Source organism: Pleurodeles waltl, chromosome 10 (genome assembly GCF_031143425.1).
Source record: "Pleurodeles waltl isolate 20211129_DDA chromosome 10, aPleWal1.hap1.20221129, whole genome shotgun sequence".
Classification (NCBI taxonomy): domain Eukaryota; kingdom Metazoa; phylum Chordata; class Amphibia; order Caudata; family Salamandridae; genus Pleurodeles; species Pleurodeles waltl.
In genome coordinates, this window is record NC_090449.1 from 795,294,377 (window position 1) to 795,316,789 (window position 22,413).

A 22,413-nucleotide genomic window follows, 5' to 3' on the forward strand; every position below is an offset into this window, starting at 1 on the left:
GCTTATGTGCAATATCATATATTCATCAATCTAACAGTGCAAACAGAGTGCATGGTTTCTTGAATGGCATACAAAAGCTTCAGGGGTTTCATATTTCACTTTCTCCACTTTGCACTAATATAAAATGCCCCACAAACTAGATATGTTGGCAGTGTTTTACCAATTCTCTGAAAGTTTACAAAGGAAAACTTTTATATATTGCTTTCCTCACTCCTGGCCTTCCAACCATGAAGATCAAAAACGCATTTGTGATTTGTCACACAGGGACTAAGAAAAAGGGTAGTCCCAAAATGTGTTTTCCCAAATCATTTTTCCAAAGGCAGTTTAGACACAGCTACAGCCTAATTAATTCACTAAAAAACCAAAGGTTAGAGGGATATTATAGTTAGGTTCAGAGTTTACATGCACAAAACCATAGAAATTCAACAATTATAGTTGCACACTTGCCATGCACTGTTACTTACCCCATATATTACGTCAGCAATTACATGTCCTATGACATCATTTATAGTAGAACTGCAATATTTGCAATACAATCATTAATGAGAAACTGCATGGGGGGTGTGAGTTATAGTTACCATAGGGCACAAGTTGCTTGAAGTAAGTATAAATAACTATAACTGTTGAATTTCTAGGGTTTTGTGCACGTAAACTATATACCTAACTAGAACTTCCATCTAACCTTTGTTTTTTAGTGAATTATACATATATACACAAAACACACACATATATATATATATATATATATATATATTTATTACCTAGTGACAGTCGATACTAGGTAGTTATACTTAGGACCATGTTTCCATAGGAAAAGCGTTTTTTGACTTGCCTACCGTTTCACAAATCTTCCCTAAATTTTTCAAACAAAGTGTTGCCGTGATTCGTGTTGCGCATCTAAAGTTTTGGGGAGATTCATGGAGCTGAGGCCGAGAAAAAGGAGGACCAAAAAAGGTTGTGTTTCCCATGTTAATTTCCATAGGATTCTTTAGACACGACTACAGGCCGAATCACTGGATGGAATTACACCAAATATTGGCAAAAAGCTAGCTGTTGGTATCCAGATTATGTTTTCGGTTATTTGGTGTGAATTTGTTCAGTAGTTTTTGAGATATTGAAGGGAAAATAAATTTGTATATCTCTGGCCACTAATAATTCGCAAAATTTGTGAGTTTTTCACAAATACGCATGCAAAAAGAAGCGCTGCACCTGGCTGCAACCTGACTACAAAGTTGCGGCCACCACTTTATTTCACAAGACATGGTCCCCGGTGCTGAAAATCCAAGTGACATAAGGGGTCAGTGTGAAGGTACCCTGACCCAGGGGGTGTAATACAGGTGTGTTTTAGGGGCAAATTATGGGTTTAAAATAATTTTGGGTCACCATGTGGAATATTTGCGAAAATTCACTAATTATTCGCGAACATGGGAAAATTTGAATTTGAAAGAAAAACCACAGACTCATTCATACGCTACTTCATTCACTCATACATGCACTCAGAGACTCGTGCATCCACTCACACACCCACTCAGACACTCATGCACCCCCTCCCACCCACTCAGACTCACACACCCACTTTCAGACCCACTTAAAAACACTCACACACCCACTCTCAAAGCCACTGACAGAGACCGGCCCTGTGGCCAACCTGCGCTGCCCACAGCCAAAGAATGTGCATGGCATGGGGTTGGGTGGCTATAAGGGCTTTGTTCCAAGGCCTTGCTGCAGGCCAGGTCTTGTGACCAACCTGTGCCGTGCGCAGACGGGGTTGGAATAAGGTATAGTAATTTAAATTGCTTTACGTTATAAAAAAAACAACATAGAAATTCACTGAAAAAAACAAAGGTTACAGGGACGTTATAGTTATGTTCTGAATTTACTATTGCAAAACCACTGAAATTCAGCAGTTATAGTTAGAGTTCTTTTAAGTAACTATAACTCACACCCTAAGGTAACTATAACTCACACCTTTGCCATGCACAGCTAATTACTCCACATTTATATCATTGATGAGATCTTGTATGGCATCTTTGACATTATCACTGCAACATTTGCAATAAAATTATTGATAAGAAAACTGTGCATGGCAAGGGCGCGAGTTACAGTTACCTTAGGGTGCGTATTATAGTTACTTACAAGAACTCAACCTGCTGAATTTCTATGGTTTTGTATGAGTAAATTCAGAACCTAACTATAACGTCCTTATAACCTTTGTTTTTTTCAGTGGTATATATATATATATATATATATATATATATATATATATATATATATATATATATATATATATATGCACCACAGCCGTAACTCTCGGCTAGAACGCTCTCCTGGCTACAATCGCCAGGTGCAATAATTAGTCTTGTTCACGGTTAACTTAATGGAAATTATAGAAAGACTTTAAAAACATAAAGTCAAAGTGCATTCAAAGTTAAGAAGGACAATTCATAAAAAGTGAAAAAAACACCAAAACGCCCGAGTAATATTACTCCACCTTCCTAGTACAATTCATCACATATCATCAAGAAATTTCATTTTTTCATAGGTAAACTAATAAAGCTTCTATTCTGTTCTATTAATTACAAAATATATCTTCACTGGTAGAAATATATTTTCTTGTTGGCTTTCCTGCCATTTTAAAATTAAGGATCTATATGTAGCCTATCTTTTCGAACTACTGCACTATGTACTCGACATCAGTAATTGTACTGCAAAGTCTCCTAGGGGTATCGCTGCTTAACCAAAGAATAGATTTTCTGAACGTAATTATGTTAACAAATTAAATCGCCATAGTGGGATACACATTTTTTGTTGCAGTCATCCCGGTAACATATGGTACTATAACAAATTAGTTTGCACTAGTGGGCACTTATCCACTGTTTCGCGAATTCCACACTCAGTTGTGTCTGTCGCAAGTGCTTCTACCTTCCTACCACTTATTAATTACTTTGTGTGCACGTGTGTATATATACACAAATACACACACTTTTTTTAACAAATTGGCTCTGCCTAGATCTGATTAACCTAAAGTGAATTACTGCAGTTACTATTCCAGGTGACTAAAGTGTTCCACCATATTTAATGGTTTGTTAGATGAGTGTGTAGTGGTTTTCACGTGGGCTTCAGTACGGATTCTAAACCATCGATTGGGCAAGCATTGTGCTGACCTCATTTTGGACAAAAGATGGTTATCATATACTTGGGCAACCCCAGGATACTGCTCCTGCTGGATCAGCTGTGAATGTCAGTCAGCACTGATCATGTAATACCTCTAAGACACCTGAGACCGGTGGCACTGGTCTCAGCCATGACAGGTTGCATCATTATTAATTGAAATTTGTTAACTTTTCAATTTTTTGTATTTGAACTACAATACATTTCATATTGTACTTACATACAACACCTTCCAAGAAACAGAAAGTGGAATGCTTGCAGGAAAGGTAGTGGTTATTTCACCAGGAACAAAATCTGCCTCGATTGTTGTGTGCATTTTTTGTGATGCCTAGCCCTTAGAAAGGGCACATTACTATTTTGTAACATGTGTGCAATTTAAAACTACTTTAAGGCACAACAGTCGGCTTCTACACTGGCCAGAAAACAGCCACAGCAAGTCTGCTCACCAGAATGCAACTGAGCATGCATGACTGAAGTAAGATTTCAATGCTGGCAGGACCTTTTTGTAGTATGGAGCATAGCTAGGGCTGACAAGTGAAGGGTCCTTCCCGTAAAAAAAAAAAATGCTACATTATTTTCTAAATCTAATTAATCCCTGTCCCAAAAGGAAAGAGGCAGCAGTGGTGGTTTCTCGGTAGTGCCTCTTGAGTTATTGCAATTCTAGTCCTAACCAGCTTCAAAATTATGAATGAGACCAATGGGCCTTGCAACAGCAACTTGGTGACCAGCGTCTCCTTGGTACCACAGGACTCTGCTACAATCCTACAAGGGTGAGCGCTCCATGGCCTCTGGAGTCCGCAAGAACCATGCCCCAAACAGAAGCGCACCAGAGACAACTGTTTTTTCAGTGAGCCCTCCAAGATCCCTGGCTTGCACAGAGGTGTCTCCAAATTCAGCATATTTCTTTTATCGCCTCACAGCAACAAGATCATCCTGCACGCAACAGGTTCACAGAAGCAGGTATGCAACCCACAGTACATCACAAACAGTTCAGCTAGTATCATTACAGGTCTGTTGTGCCCAAATGAAACTTAACTGTGTGAATTATGAAAAGTCAACAAAACCACTTTTTGAAAATGCCACTGACCTGATCACCATTTTTGAAGGACAGCCCTTATCAGAGGAAATATCATGGCTAATTTAAAATTTAATCTTATAGAAATAATATGGAAAAACTGCACGACCAATAAACACACACACAGGTGATCCCACTGCAGCATGTCCTTGGAATTGGATATTCGAAGGTAATTTTCAAACATGTTGTGATGCAGCGGTAATCTGGCAGCCTTTGCTCCGCTGATTACGGAATGCAGCTTTTTGTCCATGTACTGGCAGAGTTTGGCCTTTCCTTTCTAAAAGAACTTGTTTGTTTTACAGTTCCGTTCATTTAAAGATTACATATTTCATAAATGTCATAAAATGAACTGTGAAAAGATGACAAAGAAAGCTAAAAACAATCTATTTATTCTTTGAAACCACTACAAATCAATTCATGAGATCTTGAGCAATGCAGAAGACACAAGTACTGCACTGCCCCAGTGATGGGGTAGAGTGGCATTGCCTTTTTGAGCTTGTTACCAATATGAACAAGTGAGCTATCACTAGGTTTAATGCCAAGCCCATTTACACAGGTAGCACTTTGAGACAGTATTATTTTATTTCACGAAGTAAACTGCGGGCTTTTTTCAGGATATGACATGAGGGCCCTCATTTAAAGCACCACACTGACCTGCAGTAAATCCCCGATTGTGGTAATAGTGTTATTGAAACCAGTAATTTTGAATGTAGTGTAAATTCGGAAATAAAAAAGGAATGGCATGTAGAAACTGTGTGCCATGTCTTTTTTACTGGAACAAATTAAGCACCAACTTTTGTTAGTGCTAACAGGCACGGATGTTCCACATAGAGACTCGGTAATACTGAACTTCTGCTGCAGAAAGACATGCTTTTCAAATACAAAAATCACGCTAAGAGCATGGAAAACACCTTTTATTACAGTCAGTGTGATTTTCGCGCCATCTGAAAAGACCGCTAAAGCTTGGAACCCCTTTAATAAATACACATGATAGCTATACATATTGTCATCTATCTACGTGGAATCCATATATGTATGTGTGTACAATCTTAATTTATTTTACACATTGTATGTATGTATGTATGTATTGAGTATTTATAAAGCGCATTCCGGCCCTAGGGCATCGAAGCGCTAACTGGGTGAGGCAGGGTCTACTAACAGGAGGCCCCAAGACTTATTGCGGGAAGAGCCAAGTCTTGACTAGTCTCCTAAATGTTAGATAGTTGTGTTCTTGCCTTAGATCCAATGGGAGTGAGTTCCAGATTTTAGCAGCCGCAATGGTAAACGCTTTATCTTCCCACTTCGCCTTCTTGGTGCGGGAAGTTTGGATACGATAAGCAGAGGCAGATCGCAACAGCCTATTCGGCCTATACCATTGCAGTTTGGAGGTTAGAGCCTTAGGCCCAATCCCATGGACAGCCTTGTGAGTGATACAGAGAGCCTTGAAAGAGAGCCGCTGGGCTACCGGAAGCCAACTGCTAACTGTGGCCCACCTATCTGATAAAAAGGATTCGATCAGCTTGAGAGCCTGATCTCTGATGCCTACCTGATGTAAACGGTCTAGCAGAATGTGGGGGGCAATGGTGTCAAATGCTGCCGACAGGTCCAGTAGAACAAGAAAGACCCCTGCCCCTCATCAACCAATCTGCGTATGGTATCGGATGATGCAATGAGAGCTGATTCAGTGCTATGGGATTTCCGGAAACCATGTTGCGAGCTGTCTAGGCCCTTTGAGGCTGACAGGAAATCAACCAATTCTTTATTAAGATGTTTTTCCAGAATTTTGGCTGCATAGGGAAGAAGGGCTATTGGGCGTAGATTAGTCAGATCATCAGGTTTGCCAGTTTCCTTCTTTTTTAAGGGAATAATAGTAGTTTCTTTCCATGCCTTAGGATACAAACCCGTTATAAGGACTTCCTGAATAATAGGGGCCAGCATAGATGCCGCTAGCTCTGGTACTAATTGAAGGATGGCAGGGGGGCAGGGATCCATAGGGGAACCTGATTTACATTCCAGAAGTAGCTTACATATGACCTCTTGAGATGGCACTTTAAACCTAGAAAGTAGAAATGGCTTATCTGGCGACCCATTGGGTGTCAGCACAGGGCGCAGAGGCTCAGCTAACCAGGGAGGGGAGTTTCTTTGTTCCTTGTCCGATATAAAGCTAGAGTAGATGTTAAGAATTTTACATTCGAAGAATTTCGCTACTTTGTTGCAAAAGTCTTGGGAGTTTTCTACTTTAGAAATGCCTAAGGGAGTGGTGAGAACGTTAATGGTTCTAAATAGCTCTTTAGAAGAGTTGCCTGCCTCGCTAATTTTAAGTGTGAAATAGTCCGATTTGGCTACCAGACAGGCTTCTTTGTAGGTGTTTAGGGCTAATTTTAGCTCCGCCCTCTCATCTTCCCGGGGTCTAAGTTTCCAACAGCGCTCCTTCTGCCGGTATTTCCTCTGTAGGATTTTGAGGTCTTGAGAGAACCATGGTTGGTTGGGTTTTTTTCTGATGCGGGGGACAAAGACCCTCGCCGGTGCTAGCGAGTCCATTGCCTGCGTAATGCCCTGATTGAATCTGGCAAGCGGTGACAGAGTGGACGCCTTCAGATCATTCCAATTATGTATTAATGCTATTTCCAACGGTTCTGCTTTAATGTTTCTCCAGGGTCTTAGCAGTTTTCCCTGGGGAATGGGTATCAAAGGCTGCTGCCTGACCAGAAATTTAAATGTCAGGAGAGCGTGATCCGTCCACTCTAACGGGGTCATTAAGAGATTAAGTTCTTCCTCAGGGTGGGTAAAAATCCCATCTAGGGTATGGCCTACACATTGTGTACTGTAATGCTTTAAAAAGTGCTCATTTTTCAATCATCGCTTAGCCTATCTAAAAAAAAAAAAAGAGATCATTCTGAGAACAACTTTTGTAAGTTACCAATTTGCACATGGTCGTCTAGCGCGAATTAGGCTTTGCAATACGAACTGGCATCTTAGCGCTCCGTATCGTGAATGAAGGTAACATGGGTCGGGGTAAAGTAAGAAACTTCTTGAAACAGGATTTTCTTGGATTTGAAGAAGTATTCAAAGCACTAATTTACGCTGAATGTGTACGCTTACTGTGCAAACGTGTACGCAGTCATGCGCTTTCCAACACATTGAGGAGGCTGATATGGAAGATGAGAGGACAGCAGCTATCTTAAGTGAAAATGAATTATAGTGATGTCAAAACCACTGGGAACATAATAATGTTAATAATCATGACAAGAATTGGCAAAGCCAGTAGGCCTAGCCTAATAAGAGCTATTGGCTTTGGTAATGTGTTTTTGCCACTTTCTACATCACTGTGGCTGCTGTTCAGCATGGCTAAAAGTTAGTGGCATGGAGTGTTGTGGAGTGGAGGAGTAGAATGGAGTAGGAAAAGTAGTGTGTCAGAGTTCAGTGGAGTAGAGCTCAATAGTTAACTAGCAAAGAGTGTCCGCGGCGTAGAGTGGTGGGGGTGGGAAAGGGTGGAGTGGGTTGGATTAGAGTAGAGTGGGTGGATTGAATGGAGTGGGGTGATTAGATTGGATTGGGGTGGGTGTATTGGGTTGAAGTGATAGAACGAGGGTGGGGTGGATTTGGATGGTTTTGAGTGGGGTGAATTGGAGTGGAGTGGATTAGACTGGACGGGAGTAGGGAGGATTACAGTGGACTGGAGTGGGGTGGATTGGATTAATTGAATTGGAGTGGGGTGGACTGGAGTGGGGTGGATTGGACTGGAATGGGTGGATTGGAGAGGGTGGACTGGAATAGAGTGGAGTGGGTGGATGGGAGTGGAGTGGGTGGACTGGACTGAATTGGGGTGTGGTGAATTGGGGTGGGTTAGATTGGGTGGGGTGAACTGCACTGAGGTGGGATGGATTAGAGGGGGTGAATTGGACTGGAGTGGGGTGGATTTCACTGGAGTGAAGAGGGCTGGAGTGGGGTGGATTGGATTGTGTGGGGTGGACTGGATTGGGGTGGGGTGGATTTGGATTGAGGTGGGGTGGATTGAAGTGGGGTGGGATAGATTGGAATGGAATTGATTTTCTGGAGTGAGGTGGACTGGAGTTGAGTAGGCTGGATTGTGGTGGATTGGACTGGAGTGGATTGGATTGTAGTGGTGGTGGAGTGGGGTGGATTTGACTGTGTAGGTGGACTGGATTTGTTTGGAGTGGGGTGGATTGGACAGGAGTGTGTGTATTAGGGTGGGCTGTATTAGACTGAACCGGGATGAGTTAAGTTGAATTGGAGTGGTGTGGACTGGAGTAGACTTGAGTGGACTGAACTGGGGTGGTGCCGACTGAATAGGGGTAAACTGGAGTAGAGTGAAGGGAGTTGAGTGGGGTGGATTGCAGTGGAGTGAGGTTGATTGCAGTATAATGGGGTGGACTGAAGTAGAATGGGTAGGATTGGAGTAGACTAGGGTGAGGTAGATTTGGATCAGGGTGGAGTGGATGGGGTGGATTGGATTTGAGTGGTGTGGACTAAAATGGGTGGAGTGGACTGGATGAGGCGGAGTGAGGTGGACTGGAGTGGGTAGGATTGGATTGGGGTGTGTTGGATTAAATTGGGGTGTAGTAGGGCGGATTGGAGTGGGGGTTGAATGCACTGAGATGGGGAGCTTGGAGTGGAGTGAGTTGGATTGAGTGGGGTAAACTGGACTAGAGTGGGATGGGCTGGACTGGGGTGGGGTGTACTGAACTGAAGTGGGATGATTTGGATTGGAGTGGGTGGATTAGATTTGTATGGAATGATGTTGATCGTAGTGGTGTGGAGTGGGACAGATTGATTGGAGTGGGGTGGATTAAGGTGGTGTTGGTGGATTGGAGTGGGGTGGGTGGATTAAGGTGAACTGGATTGGACTAGGGTGGACTGGATTGGAGTGGGATGGACCAAGATGTGGCGGGTGGAGTGGAGAGGGCTGGATTAGGCTGGGTTGGATTGGATTGGGGTGGGTTGGATTGGAATGGGTTAGACTGGAGTGTGGTGGGTTGGATTGGAATGTGGTTTGGATTGGAGTGGGTTGGATTATGGTGGACTACAGTGGAGTAGAATGAATTGGATTAGAGTGAGGTAGATTGGATTGGTCTGGATTGTTGTGGATTGGAGTGGGCTGAATAGGGATAGAGTGGGTTGAAATGGGGTGGACTGGATTGGGGTGAACTGGACTGGATTGCAGCAGGCGGACTGGAGCAGAATGTTTTGGACTGGAGTGGGGCAGATAAAAGTGGGGAAGATTGTTTAGGATTGATGTGAGGCAGATTGGAGTGGGGCAGGTTGTTTTGGATTGGAGTGGGGCATGTTGTTTTAGATTGGAGTGAGGCAGGTTGTTTTAGATTGGAGTGAGGCAGGTTGTTTCAGATTGGAGTGAAGCAGACTGTTTTGGATTGGAGTGGGGCAACTTGTTTTGGATTGGAGTGGGACAGATTGTTTTGGAGTTTAGTGGAACAGATTAATTTGGTTTGCAGTGGGGCAGATTGTTTGGATTGAGTGGGGCAAATTGTTTTGGATTGGAGTGGGACATATTGTGCTGGATTAGAGTGGGGCAGAATGTTTTGGATTGGAGTAGATTGCTTTGTATTGGAGTGTGGTAGATTGTTTTGGATTGGATTGGGGCAGATTGTTTTGGACTGGCGGGCAGATTGTTTTGGATTGGAGTGGGGCAGATTGTTTTGTATTGATGTGGGACAGATTAGAGTTGTGCAGATTGTTTTGGATTGGGGTGGGGCAGGTTGTTTTGGATTGGAGTGAGGCAGATTGTTTTGGAGTGGGACAAATTGTTTTGAGTTGTGGTGTGGTAGATTGTTTTGGATTGGAGTGGGGCTGAACGGAATGGGGCCGATTGGTCTGATTTGCAGTGGGGCAAATTGAAGATTGTTTTGGATGGTAGTGGGGCAGAATTTTTTGTATTGGATTGGGGCAGATGTTTTGGATTGGAGTGGGACAAATTATTGTGGATTGGAGTGGGGCAGATTTCTGGACAGTCGTGGGGCAGTTTGTTTTGGATTGGAGAGGGGTAGATTTCTTTGGATTGAAGTGGGGCAGACTGTTTCAGATTGGAGTAGGGGAGATTGTTTTGGATTGGAGTGGAGGGGACTGGATTGGAGTGGGGGAGATTAGATTGGATTGGAGTGGGGGAGATTGGATTGGATTGGACTGGTCTTGATTGGAGTGGACTGGATTGGTGTGGGGATGACTGCAGTGGAATAGAGTGGGCTGAATAGAGATGGAGTGGGGTGAATTGGACTGGAGTGAGGTGGACTGGTTTGTAGCGGGTTGTCAGGAGTGGGGCAGATTGGAGTGGGAAAGATTGTTTTGGAGTGAGGTGGGGCAGATTGTTTTTAATTGGAGTGGGGCTTGTTTTGGAGTGTAGTGGGGCAGATTGCTTTGGGTTGGAATGGTACAGATTATGGATTGGAGTAGGGCAGATTGTTTTGGATTGGAATGGGGCAGATTGTTTTGAGTTGGAGTAGATTGTTTTGTATTGGAGTTGGGCAAATGTTTTGAACTGGAGTGGAGGTGACTGTTTTGTACTGGAGTTGGGCAGATTTGAGTGGGGCAGATTGCTTTAGATTGGAGTAGGTACATTGTTTTGGATTGGAGTGGGACTAATTATTTTGCATTGGAGTGGGGCAGATTGTTTTGGATTGGAGTAGTTTATTTTGTATTGGAGTGGGGCAGATTGTTTTGGACTGGAGTGGGGCTGATTGTTTTGTATTGGAGTTAGGCAGATTGGAGTGGGGCAGATTGTTTTGCATTGGAGTAGACATATTGTTTTGGATTGGAGTGGGGCAGCTTGTTTTGGACTGGAGTGGGGCTGCTTGTTTTGGATTGGAGTGGGACTGATTGTTTTGGATTGGAGTGGGACTGATTGTTTTGGATTGAAGTGGGGCAGATTGGAATGGGGAGGATTGTTTTGGACTGGAGTGGGGCTGATTGCTTTGGATTGGAGTGGGGCAGATTGTTTTGATTTGTACTGGGACAGATCGGAGTTGCCCCACTCCAGTCCAAAGCAACATGCTGGCTCCAAGCCCTTTTCTAAATACAACAGCGCTTCGCAAACGATACACATGCACAAGCGCATGCTAGCACTGGCTCGACCCTAAAAATGACTACTTATAGTAGTGCACACATCTGAATTTTCATTAAAGTCATGGGTATTAAGTGTTACGGTTACCCAACTTAGGGGTAACTTGAAGCAAGGATGAAAGCTGCCTTCAGCCTTTGGCCTCCACATCCCTGGGGGAGTTCACCCCACAGAGAAATGCTGCAAACCTAAGAGCCCCCAACTCCTGGCCTTGAGCGTCACCTTTTACAAGTTGATTAAATGGATACCATTTGTGTTGGGTCACAATATCTGCTTCCGTATAGAACGCTTATACAGCCATGCAAGCATATAAAGGGCTATATCAATGTATGTAATAAGGAGCACTCAACCAATGAGAATCCTAACTTATAAACATGTCAAAAGTTGCCACATTTCCCTGCAAGAAAAACAGCCCTTGAGACAAATATGTGCGCTAAAACACGCATAAAATACTTCAAGTATATGGCAAAGGTGGATTCTTAGGCTAACATCATAACATCAAACCTTCAATACAGTATGATGGGTTTGTAATCAATAATGAAAAATAATTCTGCAAAGAACTTACATTGCTCAAAAGGTGATGGATTGCATATTAATTTGGCTTGTGCAATGTACAAAAAATTAAGAGTAACTTTCATATTTTCAATATGTTCCTAGTGTTGTTGACTATAAAAAAACATATTTCAAGCAGACCCAGAACAGCGATTATCTTATATCTTCTTATGTTTCGAAGTCTTACTCCCTTCGAAACAAGCCTGTTTGTCGGCACCGAGCAGGCACACATACTCCGAACACTTGTGGACAAGATGTTGCTTTCATTTTTATGGCCGACATCTTGTCGGCATCATGGCCGCCGTCTCTTTCCCTCTCTCACACACACACACACGCACATGCATACCATGTGGACTGCCTGCTGAGAGCTGGCAAGGCTGGCCGGCTGCAGCTCAGGGCTGGCGGCCAGTCTGCTGTAGTGTGCCGAAAGGGGAGGAGGGAATGGAAACTTTACACAGTGCCAGTGCATTTTTAAAAAAAAATAAGGATTAAAAAAGTGTTTGTCAACATCGTGAGCAAAATACAAGGCTGGTGATGGATGGTGAACAATGTCTGTCTGATACTTTTGCCACTAAGTCACGTTCCTCAACCTTCAAATTCTCCATTTTAGTTTGTATTCATTTACGAGAAGCAAAGCACTTAGACACAAAATGCTGCACACAGTAACTGTACTAGAGTACATAGGATATTAGCACTTTGGGTGGATCCACAGAGATGATAATCCACTTTCTTTTTAAGACGGAATCAAATTAAAGCTTGCCTGCATCAAGTTCAAAGCCATCTACCTGTAACAACCGTTTTATTTGCTGTCCTCATTTAAAATCTTCTGTGGGGAGAAAAGTGCCAGGAGAAGAGAGGTTTTCAGATTTCAACTCAAGAAATTTAACACACACACGACTGCCAACTCCCCCTTGATGCAGCCTCTCTCTATGGAACTTTCTATCACTAGTCTTGAACTAGTGATGAAAAGAAGCCTCCGATTTAACAAAAATGTATAAACCTATCAGTTCACCTCTACTTTGATCTGTAACTACTCCTCGTGCTTACCTCTCCCTACTACCCAACTTAAGTTCGATCCAGTTTACCTCCGTCCTTCCACTCTCATCCTTTCTCTCCGTGGATTCTGCTTTCTGCTTTCATTTGTACTTTTTTCACACCCATGCCTCCTATTTTTTAATGTTCCTCCTCCTTTCTTGCCCAATGTTTTTCTCCACTCCCCTATATTTTTACCTCATCTACGCTGTTGTTCAGCCACTTCTAAGACTCCCTGTCTACACATATATGAAATTTGATGTCTATTTCACCCTCTCGCACTCTCGTTTTTGTGTGTAATGCACCGACACTTCTTTATGTTTGATTTATGTTCCCTGATTCCTCCTTTCTCTAGAGTTTTTTTTATGTTCTTTACAATGGGATGCTCTGTCTCCTTTGTTTTTTACTATGTACACCACACTGACCCCAGCTTTTAGGTTAGATGTGCTACAGGAAAAGGCAAAAAAAATAGAGGGCAATTTGGTACAATGTTCCCAAGATTTGTTTTTCATTTATCTTAATGGTTCCCATAGCTTTGGCATAGTTAATTGCATACATGCTAATGTTTTAGAAGAGGAAAGTGGGAGATTGAAAAAAAATCGGGTGAATGTATTTCCTCCCTCCGCCTTAGTGCCTCATCTGTGTTTCTGTGATGATGACCGCTGTAATTTAAGTCCTTGCAGTCCTTCCATATTTGGCTAATGTCACGGTTTTTGATTTTCAAAATCTGGTCACCCTAGGTCTCCTACACTATAAAGATTAGTTTAACTTGCATTTTTTTCAAATATGGTGAATGCATTATATTGTGTATACACTTATCGCTAGGTTAAAGTCCAAGAATATATATCTCCAGAATAATTTTTAGGTTGAGCATAGCAGCGCGCAAGTGCTGCTTTTCGACCGTTTGTAATATATTCTGTGGGCTTTAACCATGCCCATCTCAAACCTAGCACTTTGACTCGTTCCTGGGCTTGCCTTTCAAAGATCCCTTGATGTCGTCGGTAAAGGATTTACGTTTGTCCAGCCCTGAGGTTGTTAAGTTACCACCTAGGAGACTGAGCCCGTTACATGGATTATTGCACGATCGGCAGATACTTTTGTGTTGGCACACTATTTTTTCTTTTGCCTCATAGCTTCGCTCATAGGGGTATGTTTTTTCTTCATCTTCCATGGTTTTGGGCATCTTGCTGTTTCTTTGCGATGCCTGTGGGGTCTTTTTTTTTTTTTGGCAGTTTTATGTAGTGCGAACTTGACACGTAGGTATTGGAGCACTTTATTTATTTTTTGCAGTTTTATATAGCGCAAACTTGATACAAAGGTATTACAGAGCTTTACATGAGCACCAGTTGCTTTACACAAGAACATATTCAGTTTTGATAGCAAGGGGAGATTAAGCGATATGCCCAAAATCACAGGATGTAGAGCCGGCACTGAGACCCGAACCGTGTTCCCCAGCTCCAAAGTCAGCAGCTCTGGCCCTTACGCCACATCCTTTCCCCTCTAGTTCTTTGTCTGGTGTGTGTTGGGGCATTCTGGGAATAACTTGTGTTTTATATTGCACTTGGTAATACAGGTTCTGCCATTTCATAGTGCTGCAAAGCAGGTGCCATTCTTAATAAATCGCTATAATTAATTTGCATTGACCATGCAGAGATGAAGAGGTGAAAATGATATGTCAGGATTCTTCTTTTTTTGTTGTAGTTTTATGTAGTGCAAAAAATGGAGCACTTTCTTTCTTTTTTTTTTTGCACTTTTTTTAAAACACGAACTTGATACAAAGGTATTACAGCACTTTATATGAGCACCTGCGCTGGGCCGGCAGGTGGAAACAGAGTTTCTGCCAGCCGGCCAAGTGGGGAACAGGACCTTAACATTGCAGCCGGCTCCTAATGGAGCTGGTGGCAATGTGGCAGTGCAGCAGGTGCAGCAGCACCCATCGCGCATTCCACTGCCAGTAATTCGGGCAGTGGAATGAGTGATGGGGCTATGCATGGGGGGCCCTGCACTGCCCATGGCAAGTGCAAGGGCTGTGCAGGGGCTCCCATGGACCCCCCTCCCCCAAAAACCCCATTCCGCTAGCCTTTCCATGGCAGTGTAAACTGCCATGGACATGCTGGCAGATGGGGACTCGTAATCCCCAGTGCAGCGCTGCCCTGGCCGCTTACAACCGCCAGGCTGCAGGCTGGCAGCAATCTGGCGGTGTCTGTGGTTGGACCGCAGCAGCTCCACCACGGTCATAATGTGGTGGGTGGACCACCATGACTGCAGCAGTCCGACCGGCACCGTGACTCTGGTGGTCTGGTGACCACCAGGGTCATAATGACCCGCTAACTGATTTGCCCAGAATCACAGGGTGTTGAGCCAGGGGCGAGACTCGACCCGTATTCCCCAGCTCCAAAGTCAGCAGCTCTGACCCTTATGCCACATCCTCTCCCGTAGGGTTCTTTGTCTGATGTGTTTTGGGGCAGTCTGGGATTAACTTTTTTTTTTTTATATAGCGCTTGGTAATACAGGTTTTACCATTTCATAGCTCTGTAAAGCAGGTGCCATTCTTAACAAAAATCGCTATAATTAATTTGCATTGACCTTGCAGAGATGAAGAGGTGAAAAAACTATGTCAGTATTGTAATCTGTGACATGCTCGTTCTGTCAAGACCTCTGCAGGGGGTGCATTAACCAACTGACTTGAGTAGAGCTTAACACTGGGTGATAGCACGTGCTCTTGATAACCTCCAGAGGGTCACCAACCAAGCAGAGGATGGTGAAAGGTGTTGTCTCCAAAATGGTGGAAGAGGAGTTGTGACTCCAGACACAAGCACTTCACAGCCTCAAGGTTGATAGCAAAAAACATCTAGCCTTTGGATGGAAGCTGGGCCTCTTCAAATAGAGTTTGGTTAGTGTGAACTCAATACAAAGGAATTACAGACCTTTACATGAGCACCTGTTACATTACACAAGAACGCATTCATTTTTGGTAGCAAAGGGAGATTAAGTGATTTGCCCAGAATCACAGGATGTTGAGCCGGTGACGAGACTCGAACCGTGTTCCCGAGCTCCAAGGTCGGCAGCTCTGGCCCTTACGTCACATCCTCTCCTCTAGGGCTCATTTTCTGGTGCGTGTTGGGGCAGTGTGGGAATAACTTGTTTTTTTTAATATACCACTTGGTAATACAGATTCTGCCATTTGATAGCACTGCAAAGCAGGTGCCATTCTTAACAAAATCGCTATAATTAATTTGCAGTCAAGCTGCTTCTTCTGTTATTCTCTTTGTATACAATGTTTAAAAAAGTTAGGCTGGTATTGCCAATGTAGAGGCATAATTCCTTTAAAAGTTTAACACGCAAAAATATATAGCTGCCCCCTTTTCTTTGCTCCTAACTCTTTTGACCCCCTCATTCTACGGGTTAAATGCCACAAAGGTGCCTCTTTCTGGCTTGTTAGGTGCTATAAACGTTTAGGTAAACACACTAGAAAGGGTTGCATCTCTAAGGTATCACAGCCAGTCTATAAGAATGAGGCAAAAACACTCCCAAGATGGCGGCCTTGTTGTGTCCTCTCTCCTGCAGCGACAGACCTTGGAGGGTTGCTGTGGCACCTGACATACATACACTACACGCCAAACCGAAATACATAGGTAAAAGACATTGTTATTTACAACGTCAATCGCTCTAACTCTCACAAATGCGAGACTTACTGCATTACAAATGCTTGTTCTTTTTAGTTATGTGTCTTACTCCGCCTCCAAACTCAGTGACCCACACCCCCATGTGTGACCAGGATCACAGCTCCCATACGTTTTCATTGCACTTCCATCCCTGCACGAGACTCATTTATTGTTACCGTTCAAACCGTCACAGACCGCTATTTGCATATTTCAAACTGACTTGAAAATTGCTTCGTGCAAAGATGCTGCACGTAAACGGCTCTTAAAAAGTTTCATTTATTGTGTTTTTTCAACTCAGTTGCTTTGCAAGATTACCCCCTCACTTAACTATAGCCGCTGGTTCTGAAATCCTCTCCAAAGGTAGAAGGTGACTACCAAGAAATACAACAGCGCCACCTATAGGGCAGTTCTTCACATTCTCTAACTGGTGTCCGCAATTACTCTGGTCGGTGATAAACGTGCAATCAAATCAAGAATGTTTCTAATGCACTACACGAGAAAAGACCCGTAAGAAACGAATGGTTGGAAGCAAAACTTGCAATAATAAAAACTCAATAAATAGTACATTTGTGTCACTGAAGACTGTTAGGATTTGAAAGTCGGCCATTGCTTTCGTTCAAATAGCCTCCTGTCGAAATCCAAATGTTTTTGCACCTACATGCCTTGTATACAGCCAGGGCTTAAACGGAGGGGGCAATCAAATCTCCCTAACACGTCAAAGGATTCCTTCTCCTGCAATGGACTGAAAGAGAAGAGAGTCGAGCGATACGTTTTTTTGCCACAGGCACGCAGTGCTGGGAAGCTGGGTGGCTGCAGGACCCTGCAGGCTATAATAAAATCAGGTAACGTGCAATGGGGGCGGGGGAATGGCATTTAACATGTTTAGGTTTTTAAGAATTCAGAAACACTGAACTTCAAAAAATGTGCTAAACCTTAAAGACCTGCCCTACCCAATAGGCCGACTTGTATAAGTGACAGAACACACACAGGAATGTGAACAGTGAACGCAGCTGCTGAAGTGCATTAAAATGTATGGGGACTGAGATCCTGGGTGCAATGCACGTGGGGTCAAAGATGGAGCTAAAAAGAACAAAATATTCTGCACTATTGTATTGCTCTTTCATGTAACTGCATATAAATAACACACACACACTTTAAATGACAAATAAATGCAAGTTAAATTAATCAGTGAACACTCGGAATATATATATGGCTATTACTGGTCATTAACAGATTCATGTGAAAAGTAAGTAAGATAGAATGGTACAGTTATAGAATATTTTAAGTGAATTGTCAGAAGCATAAATTGTGATTCACCTTGAAGTTGGAATTCCTACATCTCTCAGTTGTTTTGTTATGTAGTGATTCAAAACAATATGCTTATAGTAACCTTGGCTACAGGCCAATACGGAAGAGGCCAATGGGGGAATATTTCAGCACACCTGTTGCAGCAGTATCTTTCTCTCCGAGACCAATACCAATGTCTAGGTCGAGTTAAGAACCACAGGCACATTTTCAGTGAAACAATTAGTCCAGAAAAATTTCCAATGATTTAGTAAGGAGGCAGGACCCACACAGCAACACATTTCTATAAATTTATAATTTAGCAAACATACATTTTTTACATATGTTCATTCAGATATTGGGTGGATATTAATCATCAGCGGTGGAGTGTCTCATACTATTCAGTAAGATATTCTTTCCTACAGACTATTGCAAGAGCATGGTGTTAAATCCCACCTCTTTGAAAACGAATAGCAATGAGGCCCAGAATACAGGTATTATAGTAATTGTGTCATAAAGCCTGCACCTAGTAATTACATCTACTGGTGAGGGGTTCCGCCACGATTTTGATCCTTGGAATGGAGAATAATCATGAGAATGGGTGTTTCTTCAGTTTTCCCTCACTCTGTACACTGATATTTTTTGGCAAAATGTAAAGGGGAAAGTACTAGATGTGGGTGTTTGCTCTCTAAAACTACAGATTTAGTCCAAATCTGGATTACCATAAAACACAAATTGAACCCATAATAGTCCTCTACATGGTGTGCCAACACTCACCAGATACATTTCCTGCTTTTTTTGTCATAACCCTATGAGTAGCAATAGGAAACAGGAAGGAATTTATATATATAGCCACTTAAAAAACAAAGGTTACAGGGATTTTATAGTTAGGTTCTGAATTTACTGGCACAGAACCATAGAAATACAGCATTATAACTTGCACTAAAACTTGCGCCCTAAGGTAACTATAACTCACGCCCCAGCCATGCACAGTTTTCTCTTCAATACTTTGACTGCTAATGTTACATTGATATTTTTAATGATATTATAAAAGATGTCATGCCTGCTGTATATCTGGGGTAATTAGAAGGGCGGGGCGAGGATGCCAGTTGTAGTTACCTTAGAGTCCGAGTGATATTTACTGGAGATAACCATAACTATATCTGCTGAATTTCTGTGATTTTGTGTGAGTAAATTCAGAATCTAACTCTAACATCCTTGTAACCTTTGTTTTCTTCAGTGAATTTCTAGGTTTGTTTAAACCTAAAGTAATTTCAATTACTTTATGTTAATCCAACCACTGGCCTGTGGCCAACCTCCTATAACCATGCAACCCCACATAATGCACGGCCTTTAGCAGTGTGCAGGGGAGGTTATCTGCAGGGTCTGACCTATGGCCTACCCCCTATAGCAACTCAACCCCAGGCCACTCATGAAGTGGTTCTTTGTTTGGTGGAGATGTGATCATATTCCTGTGCATCAAGAACAAGTCTCCAGAATTGGTGGGAAATGTGCTTGGGGTCCATTTAGCAAGATGTCCACCATCCTGGGAAAATAGCAGAAAGATGTTGCATACCACTAATGTATATGCGGTGGGTCCAAAAGGGTGGGGCTTCTAGGCCATTTTTATACCCGTAGTTTTTAAAAGAGAGAATACGATCTCTGGTTACAGCAGCAGGTGACAAGAAAGAATGTGAAATAAGCTACATGCCAAAATTAATCCTGCCCTGCACATTTATCTAAGAAGAGGCCATGGTTTTGTGCAGAATGTCAACCCAACTAAAGTACTTTCTACTGGCTAATTAATAAGTGCTACCTTGTTGGGATAATGTATAATGCATCTCTGACACAACGGCTGCTAAAGGATGCAGTGGAAATGTCTCCAGTGACCTGTGTGTCTGTAACTTTGGCAATGTGAGTGTTCCTCGAGCGTTTTGGTAAGATAACTTTTCAAGGTGCATGTGTAGAGAAAATACTAAAGTGTAATTTCTCTGCAGTTGTACCTCAAAAGGTTTATTTTTTTTCATGTTGGGGATCGCAGTGGGAGCTTGAAGGAACTGGGGGTCCCACGTGGCTCCCCACCTTCTGAGGGAGCTGGCATTACTCTAGCCCGCAGGCAGCTGTTATTAACCTTTAATAAATCCAAAACTACTGAACGGATTAACACAAAAGAACAAAAAGCACAATCTGCGTACCAAGATCTAGCTTCATGTCAAATTTGTAGGCTTGTCTATTTTTAGACATGTGACCCATGGGAAAATGAATAGGTAATATGTGTTTTGGGATCCCCCTTTTTCTCTGCCCCCACATGACGTATCACCCCCAAATGTTTAAGACAGCAGCTGAACCGACTTTTGTATTAGTTTGGAAAATTTTGTTAAGATTTGTAAAATGGTGCCAATGGTATTGGCTAAACAAAAAAGCTTTTCCTGTGGAAACTAGGTCATAACTATAACTACCTACTGGTGACTGCCAGTAGGTAATACATATATATATAAATACACACACAAATACACACATATGTTAATAAATAAAATACAGTACAACAACAATTCTTTCTTACAGTCACTGGATTGACTTTCAAAACACTAACCAGTTATTATTCCTGAGACACAGCAAAATAATGTATGATTTTGGTTAAAAAAAAAAGCAAAACACTCCCATTGTGTTTTCTATCTTTTTGCCACAACCAGATATTTATATGGTGGTTACACTAATCGAAAACTCTGCTTTTGCAAAAACTGAAGTGAGCCTTAGTGTATATACATAAACTAAAAAGTAAAGTTCTTTCACTCCAGGTAAAAAAGAAAACATAATCATTTGCAACATCAACAGGTCTAGCATTAATGTGCTAACACCTGGAAACAGAGTTTGTGAATGCATAAATTCACCACTCAGCTTATTAAAGCCAAACCAATTTTCTTTTGCAAAGCTTTTTGGTGTGAAAACAGAGGAGGAATGACAATGGATAAGAGCCAGAGAGAGAATTTAATTTGAAAGATCATCCAGGAGAAAAAAAAACTGAAAACAAACAATGGGAAGGACACAGGGGAAAGGACAATGGGGAAGACAGGCAGGAAAACATGCACATGGCTAAAAACAGGCTGTTACAAGGCACCCCCCCAGAAAGTATTGCTTTCTGGATACAGTGCATTTATGAGACAAATAATTTAATGTGTGATGATTATGCAAACGTTTGAGACTTGACACCTAAAAGCGCATTTAGAAATAAGAAAAAAAGTATTTTGCTGCCACAAACCCTGTCATTTTGCGAACTGCAGGTACTGCAACCACAACATTTCTTTAAATACCAAGCCCTTATTGAGTAAGGTGTAGAGGTGGGCAAGCCAACAAATAAATAGGAAGAACTGAGTTCTAAGAGCTGTGCATGAGCCAAGTCCTAGAAATATCTGGCATTAAAATCAGACAACAAACATCATGTAAGCATATGGTGAAGTGTCTTCAAATTTCAAAAAAGCAAATTTCATTAACACGTGGAAGCATTTTACCATAGCACTATAGATGTCAGTGGAAGCATTTTATCTTAGCACTATAGATGTCAATATTTTCACGCTGAATAACAAATCAGTGAAATGTATTTTCACCATTGACTTATATGGAAGCAGAGGCAATTTTTTGGGGGGAGGGAGGACAAGTAAACTAAATGTGGTTTGGGTTTACAAAATCAGGAGTCTCCCACCTGAATTGGGTCTGTTGGTATGTATGTAGTACATCAGATTTTATCTCGTCATTGAGAAGTAGTTATTAAAAGTGACAGTTTTTAAACTGCAACTAAGAAACATTCCTAAATTGCTGTGATGACAATGCTATTAGTGAACTAAGAGACAAGTCAATTGTCATGTGTACCCTATATGAAGGCTAGATTCTTATTATACACAGAACAACATTATAGTTTATTAAATCGAATATAAGTGAGGTTTTTGTACATTACGCATCCTGAACTCATATTTGAAGGTACTCTGATGTGTGATAATAAACAAAAAAGAGGCTTAGTGGCAAAGTATTTGCCTAGAATTACATAACTTGGTCAGGCTGGAAGCTGGGATCGATCCCAGATTGTTCAGTTTCATGCTATAAGATTCAGCCACTGAATGGGTATCTCTTTCAGACGTCAAAAGTAAATGCTTTTTCCTTAAATATTGGAAAAGGAGATTAGCATGTGAATGACAGGCAGAATCCACATTTTGTTCTGTAGTTCACATACCACGAACCTCACCCACAGGCTACCGTTTCACAGCCTATATACACTATGTTAGCTTGTTTTTTGTTTTTTTACACAGGGATGTGCCAGGATATATAGGCCAGGTGGATTCTAACCTGGTTTCTCATGATACATGGTCGGATTATGTAGTCACTAAACCAGATTGGATGTTCCAAGAGGACCTTGAGCTGAACCAGAGCCTAGCATCGGGCTCCAGCCGAGCTCAGCTTAAACTTTCAGTGGCTCGCCCACCTCTAATAAGGCAATATTTAATTTAATGTTTTTTGTTATTGCTGCCCTAAACAGACAGGGCATGACA

At 42.1% G+C, this 22,413-nt stretch overlaps 1 protein-coding gene across 1 annotated transcript in view; it reads right to left on the bottom strand.

Moving 5' to 3' along the window:
* Window positions 1–22,413, bottom strand: part of JAZF1 (JAZF zinc finger 1) — a 620,003-nt gene that overhangs the window by 255,354 nt on the left and 342,236 nt on the right. The gene's annotated exons all lie outside the window — the stretch shown is intronic.